Here is a 10,708-nt window from a genome sequence, read left to right as displayed (position 1 = left end):
TTTGAGTTGCATCATTATAGGTGCAATTCTGCAGGGTAGAAAGGACAGAGAAGATGTAAGCATAGAGAGGGTTGGAACAGAGGTTTCCAAGTTATTTTGTGCCTTGGAGCCCTGACTGTGGACCCCTTCTCAGAATAATGGCTTTACATACATAAAATAATTTATGAATTAATATAGGTAACAATTAGTTTGAAATAGAGCTATCAAAATATTTTTTAAAAATAATTTAAAATGTGATATATTAATATGAATTGTACTTATTAATATATTAGATAATATATTAATATACTCAATTTAGTGGGGTGTGATAACTGCCATAATTCAAATACAATGATGACTCTAAACAACATTTAAGGAGACCTGAAAAACTTTAATGTGATATAAACTGTCTATGTTTTCCAGTGGTGCCAAAGTCACAGTACTGCTAATACCACTATGCTTTGTAACTACAGTAATATTTTATGGAAATACTAAACTTATGTTTGAAGTTAGTTAGATGCCCTTTCTTATCATGCAAATTCACGGACTCCCTGAATTGTATGCACTGACTCCTTGGTGGTCCATGATTAAGAGCTTCTTTAGAGCAGGTGCATGTGGGAAGACATAGATTCCTAGAGATGGTTTGGGACATAGCAGAATATATTTGGTTGTGGAAACTTCCCAGCAAGGGCATGTTTGTGTTAATGTGCAGTAATGCCAAAGAGAGCATTATTTTTAAGATCATAGACTCCAGGCGAGAATGCCAGTTTAAACACTACTTAAACCTTCTGTGCCTCAGCCTGTCTATTTTTTAATCCTCAAAGGGTTATTGTGAGGATTAAATGTATTAGTGTTTGCAGTATGGCCTTGTGCATGTTAAGCACTATATAAAAAGTATTTATCAAATAAATAAATATGCTCAGGTTAATCCTCAAGCTGACTGAGCCATGCAATTAGTTACAGGTTGCTTCTAGCGTAAAGGTCTTCTGAGCCAGTGAAATAGACAAAAATTGAGAAGACAGAGAGATAGGAAAAAACAAAACAAAACTAGGAGCATGCAAGTCAGTAGGAAATGAGTTTTTAAGGGATATAACTCAGAAGAACAGATGCTACTTGGAGGTCAAGGACTAAGCCTGAGAACAGATATCTGGATGGGTATTGGTAATCAGTAATTAGGTCATTGGTAGTCTTTTGGAGAGGATCCAATATATGGACAGAAGCAGATGCCAGACATCAAGCCATTTATTGAATAGGTTGATAGGAACAAACAACCAGTGAATTGGATTACTTTGCTCAAAAGTCAGTTCATGAAAGAAAGGAGATTGAAAATTTATCAGATTTAACAGAAATGACCTAGATGGTACAGGGGAAGTAGTCAATGAAGGGAAAGATTGTAATTGATGGAGAAAGAGAAGGAGCAAACAATTGCTAGAACCAGGTCCTGATTAATGTAGGAAAGAATGAGACTTATGTAGAAAGTTTCACCTTGGACTAAAAAAGAGGCCAAATCCTTTTGAAGCTGGGGGCTACAAGGAGAAACAGATGAAGGTAGCCAAGTGTTATGATCAAATTAAAAAGAACACCTAGGAGGCCTCTATGCTGGAGGATCCTTCACCCATAACAGTTGTGGAAGAGATATTCACAAGAATAGAGAGTGTGGAGAAAGATGGAAACCCCCTTAGGGTGAGTGAGAAACTTTTTTTTTTTTTTTTTTTTGTGATAAGTGGGCCTCTCACTGTTGTGGACTCTCCCGTTGCGGAGCACAGGCTCCGGACGCGCAGGCTCTGCGGCCATGGCTCACGGGTCCAGCCACTCCATGGCATGTGGGATCTTCCCAGACCGGGGCACGATCCTGTGTCCCCTGCATCAGCAGGTGGACTCTCAACCACTGCGCCACTGGGGAAGCCCGAGAAACATTTTTGATTGATTGCTACAGGAAATGCAACAAACATCTAATTAGAGATTAATATAAATATTGTCAAGTAGCTATGGGGACTTAGTTGGGCTAAAGAGGATAGTTAGATTTCATCCTAAATATCACTTCCCTAGGTAAATCCACATTGATTAAACTCCCAGCATATGTTTAATTATCCCTGCTGTGTGATTTCATTGTGCCCTGCATTTATATAATTATTTTTTGTTGTATGGCTAGAGTGTAAACTTTTTAAGGGCTCCATTTTGTTCATTCGTATACACATATTCAAAACATGGCACATAAAGGATATTGAATAATTTTTTGCTTTTAATAAGTGCCTCTTGGGAGATGGGTCCAAGATGGCAGAGTAGAAGGACATGCACTCACTCCCTCTTGTGAGAGCACTGGAATCATGACTAACTGCTGAACAATCATCAATGGGAAGACACTGGAACTCACCAAAAAAGATACCCCACATCCAAAGACAAAGGAGAAGCCACAATGAGACGGTAGGAGGGGCACAATCACAATAAAATCAAATCACATAAGTGCTGGGTAGGTGACTCACAAACTGGAGAATGATTATACCACAGAAGTCCACCCACTGGAGTGAAGTTTATGAGCCCAACATCAGGCTTCCCAACCTGGGGTTCTGGCAATGGGAGGAGGAATTCCTGGAGAATCAGACTTTGAAGGCTAGCAGGATTTGATTGCAGGTCTTCGACAGGACTGGGGAAACAGTCACTCTTGGAGGGCACACACAAAGTAGTGTGCACCTCAGGACCCAGGGGAAGGAGCAGTGACCCTGTAGCAGACTAAACCAGACCTACCTGCAAGTGTGGGTGGGTCTTCTGCAGAGGTGGGGGGTAGCTGCTGCTCACTGTGGGGACAGGACACTGGGAGCAGGGGTTCTGGGAAGTACTCCTTGGTATGAGCCTTCCCGGAGTCCACCACTAGCCCCACCAAAGAGCCTGTAACCTCCAGTGATGGGTTACTTCAGGCCAAACAACCAACAGGGAGGGAACTCAGCCTCACCCATCAGCAGACAAGTGGATTAAAGTTTTACTGAGCTCTGCCCAACAGAGAAACACCCAGCTCTACCCACCACCAGTCCCTCCTATCAGGAAGCTTGCACAAGCTTCTTAGATAGCCTCATCCACCAGAGGGCAGACTGCAGAAGCAAGAAGAACTACAATCCTGCAGCCTCTGGAACAAAAACCACAAAAATAGACAAAATAAAAAGGCAGAGGACTATGTACCAGATGAAAGAACAAGATAAAACCCCAGGAAAACAACTAAATGAAGTGGAGATAGGCAACCTTCCAGAAAAAGAATTCAGAATAATGATAGTGAAGATGATTCAGGACCTCGGAAAAAGAATGGAGGCAAAGATTGAGAAGATGCAAGAAATGTTTAACAAAGACCTAGAAGAATTAAAGAACAAATAAACAGAGATGAACAATACAATAACTGAAATGAAAAATACACTAGAAGGAATCAATAGCAGAATAACTGAGGCAGAAGAACAGATAAGTGACCTGGAAGACAGAATAGTGGAATTGACTGCCACAGAACAGGATAAAGAAAAAAGAATGAAAAGAAATGAAGACAGACTAAGAGACCTCTGGGACAACATTAAATTCACCAACATTCGCATTATAGGGGTCCCAGAAGGAGAAGAGAGAGAGAAAGGACCTGAGAAAATATTTGAAGAGATTATAGTTGAAAACTTCCTTAACATGAGAAAGGAAATAGCCAGCCAAGTCCAGGAAGTGCAGAGAGTCCCAGGTAGGATAAACCCAAGGAGAAACATGCCAAGACACATAGTAATCAAATTGACAAAAATTAAAGACAAAGAAAAATTATTAAAAGCCACAAGGGAAAAATGACAAATAACATACAAGGGAACTCCCATAAGGTTAACAGTTGATTTCTCAGCAGAAACTCTATAAGCCAGAGGTGAATGGCATGATATATTTAAACTAATGAAAGGGAAGAACCTACAAGCAAAATTACTCTACCCTGCAAAGATCTCATTCAGATTTGGCAGAGAAATCAAAAGCTTTACAGATAAGCAAAAGCTAAGAGAATTTAACACACCAAACCAGCTCAACAAAAAATGCTAACAGAACTTCTCTAAGTGGAAAACACAAGAGGAGAAAAGGACCTACAAAATCAAACCCAAAACAATTAAGAAAATGGTAATAAGAATATACATATAGAAAATTATCTTCAAAGTAAATGTATTAAATGCTCCAACCAAAGGACATAGGCTCATTGAATGGATACAAAATAAAGACCTATATATATGCTGTCTAAAAGAGACCCACTTCAGACCTAGGGACACACACTGACTGAAAGTGAGAGGATGGAAAAAGATATTCCATGCAAATGGAAATCAAAAGAAAGCTGGAGCAGCAATACTCATATCAGATAAAATAGACTTTAAAATAAAGAATGTTACAAGAGACAAGGAAGGACACTGCATAATGATCAAGGGATCAATCCAAGAAGATATAACAATTATAAATATATAAGATCAGCTCAATACATAAGGCAAATGCTAACAGCTATAAAAGAGGAAACAAACAGTACCACAATAATAGTGGGGGACTTTAACACCTCACTTACACCAATGGACAGATCATCCAGACAGAAAATTAATAAGGAAACACAAGCTTTAAATGACACAACAGACCAGAGAGATTTAATTGATATTTATAGGACATTCCATCCAAAACCAGCAGATTAAACTTCTCAAGTGCATATGGAACATTCTCCAGGATAGATCACATCTTGGGTCACAAATCAAGCCTTGGTAAATTTAAGAAACTTGAAATCATATCAAGCATCTTTTCCAACCACAAAGCTATGAGATTAGAAATCAATTACAGGGGAAAAAAATGCAAAACAAGCAAACACATGGAGGCTAAATAATATGTCACTAAATAACCAAGAGATAACTGAAGAAATCAAAGAGGAAATAAGAAAATACCTAGAGACAAATGACAACAAAAACACGATGATCCAAAATCTATGGGATGCAGCAAAAGCAGTTCTAAGAGGGAAGTTTATAGCAATACAATCCTACCTCAAGAAACAAGAAAAATCTCAAGTAAACAATCTAACCTTACACCTAAAGTAATTATAGAAAGAAGAACAAACAAAACCCAAAGTTAGTAGAAGGAAAGAAACCATAAAGATCACAGCAGAAATAAATGAAATAGAAACAAAGAAAACAATAGCAAAGATCAACAAAACTAAAAGCTGGTTCTTTGAGAAGATAAACAAAATTGATAAACCTTTATCCAGACTCATCAAAAAAAAGGGGGAGAGGACTCAAATCAATAAAATTAGAAATGAAAAAGGAGAAGTTACAACGGGCACTGCAGAAATACAAAGCACCATAAGAGACTAGTACAAGCAACTCTATGCCAATAAAATGTACAACCTGGAAGAAATGGACAATTTCTTAGACAGGTATAACCTTCCAAGACTGAACCAGAAAGAAACAGAAAATATGAACAGACCAATCACAAGTAATGAAATTGAAACTGTGATTAAAATTTTTCCAATGAACAAAAGTCCAGGACCAGATGTCTTCACAGGTGAATTCTATCAAACATTTAGAGATGAGCTAACAACCATCCTTCTCAAACTCTTGCAAAAAATTTCAGAGGAAGGAACACTCCCATACTCATTCTGTGAGGCCACCATCACCCTGATACCAAAACCAGACAAAGACACTGCAGAAAAAAAAAAAATTACAGACAAACATCACTGATGAATATAGATTCAAAAATCCTCAATAAAATACTAGCAAACAGAATCCAACAGCACATTAAAAGGATCATACACCATGCTCAAGTGGGATTTATTCCAGGGATGCAAAGATTCTTCAATATACGCAAATCAATCAATGTGATATACCATATTAACAAATTGAAGAATAAAAGCCATATGATCATCTCAATAGATGCAGAAAAAGCTTTTGACAAAATTCAACACCCATTTATGATAAAAAACTCTCCAGAATGTGGGCATAGAGGGAAACTACCTTAACAAAACAAAGGCCATATACAACAAACCCATAGCAAACATCATTCTCAATGGTAAAAAACTGAAAGCATTTCCTCTAAGATCAGGAACAAGACAAGGATGTCGACTCTCACCACTATTATTCAACATAGTTTTGGAAGTCCTAGCCATGGCAATCAGAGAAGACAAGGAAATAAAAGGAATACAAATCGGAAAAGAAGAACTAAAACTGTCACTGTTTGCAGATAACATGACACTGTACATAGATAATCCTAAAAATGCTACCAGAAAGCTGCTAGAGCTAATCAATGAATTTGGTAAAATTTTAGGATACAAAATTAATGCACATATATCTCTTGCATTCCTATACACTAACAATGAAAGATCAGAAAAAGAATTTAAGGAAATAATCCCATTCACCATTGCAGCAGAAAGAATAAAATACCTAGGAATAAACCTACCTAAGGAGATAAAAGACCTGTACTCAGAAAACTGTAAGACACTGATGAAAGAAATCAAAGATGACACAAACAGATGGAGAGATATACCATGTTCTTGGATTAGAAGAGTCAACATTGTGAAAATGTCTATACTACCCCAAGCAATCTACAGATTCAATGTAATTCCTATGAAATTACCAATGACATTCTTCACAGAATTAGAACAAAATATTTTACAATTCATATGGAAACACAAAAGACCCCGAATAGCCAGAGTAACTCTGAGAAAGAAAATGGAGCTGGAGGAATCAGACTCCCCAACTTCAGACTATACTAGAAAGCTACAGTAATCAAGACAACTTTGTTCTGGCACAAAAACAGAAATAAAGATCAATGGAACAGGATAGAAAGCCCAGAGATAAACCCATGCACCTATGGTCAACTAATCTATGACAGAGGAGGCAAGGATATACAATGGAGAAAAGACAGTCTCGTCAATAAGTGGTCCTGGGAAAGCTACATGTAAAAGAATACATGACAGCTACATGTAAAAGAATGAAGTTAGAACACTCCATAACACCATACACAAAAATAAACTCAAAATGGATTAAAGACCTAAATGTAAGACTGGACACTATAAAGCTCTTAGAGGGAAATATAGGAAGAACACTTTGACATAAATCACAACAAGATCCTTTTTGACCCACCTCCTAGATTAATGGAAATAAAAACAAAAAATAAACAAATGGGACCCTAATTAAACTTAAAAGCTTTTGCACAGCAAAGGAAACCATAAACAAGATGAAAAGACAACCCTCAGAATGGGAGAAAGTGTCTGCAAATGAAGCAACTGACAAAGGATTAATCTCCAAAATTTACAAGCAGCTCAATATCAAAAAAACAAACAACCCAATCCAAAAATGGGCAGAAGACCTAAACAGACATGTCTCCAAAGAAGATATACAGATTGGCCACAAACACATGAAAGGATGTTCAACATCACTAATCATTAGAGAAATGCAAATCAAAACTACAATGAGGTATCACCTCACACAAGTCAGAATGGCCATCATCAAAAACTCTACAAACAATAAATGCTGGAAAGGTTGTGGAGAAAAGGGAACCCTCTTGCACTGTTGATGGGAATGTAAATTGATACAGCCACTATGGAGAAAAGTATGGAGGTTCCTTAAAAAGCTACAAATAGAATTACTATATGACCCAGCAATCACACTACTGGGCATATACCCATACAAAACCATAATTCAAAAAGACACATGCACCCCAATGTTCATTGCAGCACTATTTACAATAGCCAGGACATGGAAGCAACCTAAGTGTCCATAGACAGATGAATGGATAAAGAAGATGTGGCACATATATACAATGGAGTATTACTCAGCCATAAAGAGGAATGAAATTGGGTCCTTTGTAGAGATGTGGATGGACCTAGAGACTGTCATACAGAGTAAAGTAAGTCAGAAAGAGAAAAACAAGCATCATGTATTAACACATATATGTGGAATCTAGAAAAATGGTACAGATGAACCAGTTTGCAAGGCAGAAATAGAGACACAGATGTATAGAACAAAAGTATGGGAAGGGAGAAAAGTGGGGGTGGGGGTGAACTCAGAGATTGGGATTGACTTACATACATTAATATGTATAAAATAGATAACCTGCTGTATAAAAAATTAAATTAAATTTTAAAAAAGAAAATGAGGAAACTAAATTAAAAATAAATAAATAAATGTCTTTTATTTTCTGGACTTACTGTGTATTTTAGAAGAGTCTACACTAACCTAGTAGCTTTGACGAATTTGAAGCATCCATTTCAACTCTAGCAATACCAATTTGTTAAAAGCAAATTAATGAAACTTCTTCCCTCATTCAGTCTTACATTTTCCTCACATGGTCCTCCATTAACTATCCTGCTCTTTACATCTCATTTGTTTCTTGTTTGTGGCTTACAATTATCTCTTCAGCTTGACCATTACAGGAATTCTTCTTTACTGACCCTTTGCAATTACCCTTGAGTGCAATTCTGTTCTTGACGGGCATCTTGTTGTGTTCCCTTTCCCACCCCATGTGATTCTAAGTGTTCTCAGGAGCTCAGCCCAGGGTAAGGCAATCTGCTTAGCTAGCTCTTCTAATGCATGAACACTGGGTCTGGCAACAAAAGATAAAAAAGAAAAAGTAATTCACGTGGTTTTTTAAGGGTCAGGAATTACCTGCTCTGATGCAGCAAAACGTCTAGAAGGTGAAGGATTCAAGTGGTACGTAAAGTTGGACAGGAAGTTGAGAGATGTCAAAAGATGAGTGGTCTTCTATAAGAATATATATAAGTGGAGGATCTAATTGTTACTTCCTTTGAACATTTACTGAATAACCACTGTAATGCATAGCTGCCATGAAGAAAAGAAAGTTTAATAAGGAAGTAAAACTACAGATCAAAGCAGAAGCTTCTAGACTAGACTTTTCCAGGTCTGGTTTTGGATCTTTTAAAACTAATTTTACAGAATTAGTTCAGTATGATATCACTTATATGTGGAATCTAAAAAAGAAAACAAACTGCCCTTTACGCGGTCACGCTGAGCTAGCGCCTGGGCCTGGGATGGGGCCGCAGCGTCCACACACTCACCGCCTCCTGCTGTCTCCTGCTGCTTCCGGACCATGGTCACCAGCAAAGTGAGCAAGGTTCAAGCCTTCGTGAAAATGTGCAAGCAGGACACGAGTGTTCTGCACACCGAGGAAATGCACTTCCTGAGGGAGTGGGTGGAGAGTATGGGGGGTAAAATACCACCTGCTACTCATAAAACTAAATTGGAAGAAAATACCAAGGAAGAAAAAACAGATAGTAAGAAGGTGGAGGAAAACATAAAGACAGACGAACCATCAAGTGAGGAAAGTGATCTAGAAATTGACAATGAAGGTGTGCTTGAACCAGGCACTGATGCCCCTCAAGAAATGGGAGATGAAAATGTAGAGATAACTGAGGAGATGATGGATCAGGCAAATGATAAAAACGTGGCTGCCATTGATGCCCTAAATGTTGGTGAACTACAGAAAGCCATTGACTTGTTCACAGATGCCATCAAGCTAAATCCTCGTTTGGCCATTCTGTATGCCAAGACAGCAAGTGTCTTCATCAAATTACAGAAGCCAAATGCTGCCATCCGAGACTGTGACAGAGCTATTGAAATAAATCCTGATTCTGCTCAGCCATACAAGTGGCGAGGGAAAGCACACAGACTTTTGAGCCATTGGGAAGAAGCTGCCTATGATCTTGCCCTTGCCTGTAAACTGGATTATGATGAAGATGCTAGTGCAATGCTGAAAGAAGTTCAACCAAGGGCCCAGAAAATTGCTGAACATCAGAGAAAGTATGAGCGAAAACGTGAAGAGCAAGAGATCAAAGAAAGAATAGAAAGGGTCAAGAATGCTGGGGAAGAACATGAGAGAGCCCAGAGGGAGGAAGAAGCCAGACAACAGTCAGGAGCTCAGTATGGCTCTTTTCCAGGCGGCTTTCCTGGCAGAATGCCTGGTAATTTTCCTGGAGGAATGCCTAGAATGGGAGGGGGCATGCCTGGAATGGCAGGAATGCCTGGGCTCAATGAAATTCTTAGTGATCCAGAGGTTCTTGCAGGCATGCAGGATCCAGAAGTTATGGTGGCCTTCCAGGATGTGGCTCAGAACCTGGCAAATATGTCAAAATATCAGAGCAATCCAAAAGTTATGAATCTCATCAGTAAATTGTCGGCCAAATTTGGAAGTCAAGCATAATGCCCTGCTGACAAATAAAGCCCCTGCTGAAGGAAAAGCAACTTAGATCACCTCATGGATGTCATAATAACACAAACCAGTGTACCTCTGACCTTCTCATGAAGAAAGCTGGGGTGCTTTGAAGATAATCTCTACCCCTCTGCCCCAAAGGCAGCTGAAACATTTTACAGTGGTTTTCCATTAGGGTATTCATTCAGATAATGTATTCTTACTAGAAATTACAAAATTTAAACCTTAAAAATATTTAAAACAAATTAAAAGGGTGTGTTAATCCCTACATTTTTCTTTACTAATCATTTTGGTTTTTTCCTTTGAATTAATTAGGCAAGGAAGATACTTCAGTATGGAAGATTTATTGTTCAAGTTTGAGTGAAATAAGATTTATTAGTGGGAGGCAAATGTAACATTTAAATAGATAAAGTTTGAGCTGGATATATGGTTACTGAAGCATTTTGATTTATCTTTTTAATTGCTTTATTATTATTATTTTTAATGATTTGCTTCCATGAAACTATTGGGACCACCAGTATTTCAGTAGGACCTGGGTAGGGAC

General features: G+C 38.2%; 1 pseudogene; it reads left to right on the top strand.

Moving 5' to 3' along the window:
- The first annotated feature begins 9,045 nt into the window (after positions 1-9,045).
- Positions 9,046-10,155, top strand: LOC101329612 (hsc70-interacting protein pseudogene; annotated as a pseudogene).
- Positions 10,156-10,708: the final 553 nt, after the last annotated feature.

Source organism: Tursiops truncatus, chromosome 1, assembly GCF_011762595.2.
Source record: "Tursiops truncatus isolate mTurTru1 chromosome 1, mTurTru1.mat.Y, whole genome shotgun sequence".
Taxonomy (NCBI): Eukaryota; Metazoa; Chordata; class Mammalia; order Artiodactyla; family Delphinidae; genus Tursiops; species Tursiops truncatus.
The sequence above is the reverse complement of the archived record's forward strand: the minus strand, read 5'-3'. Positions and strand labels throughout refer to the sequence as shown.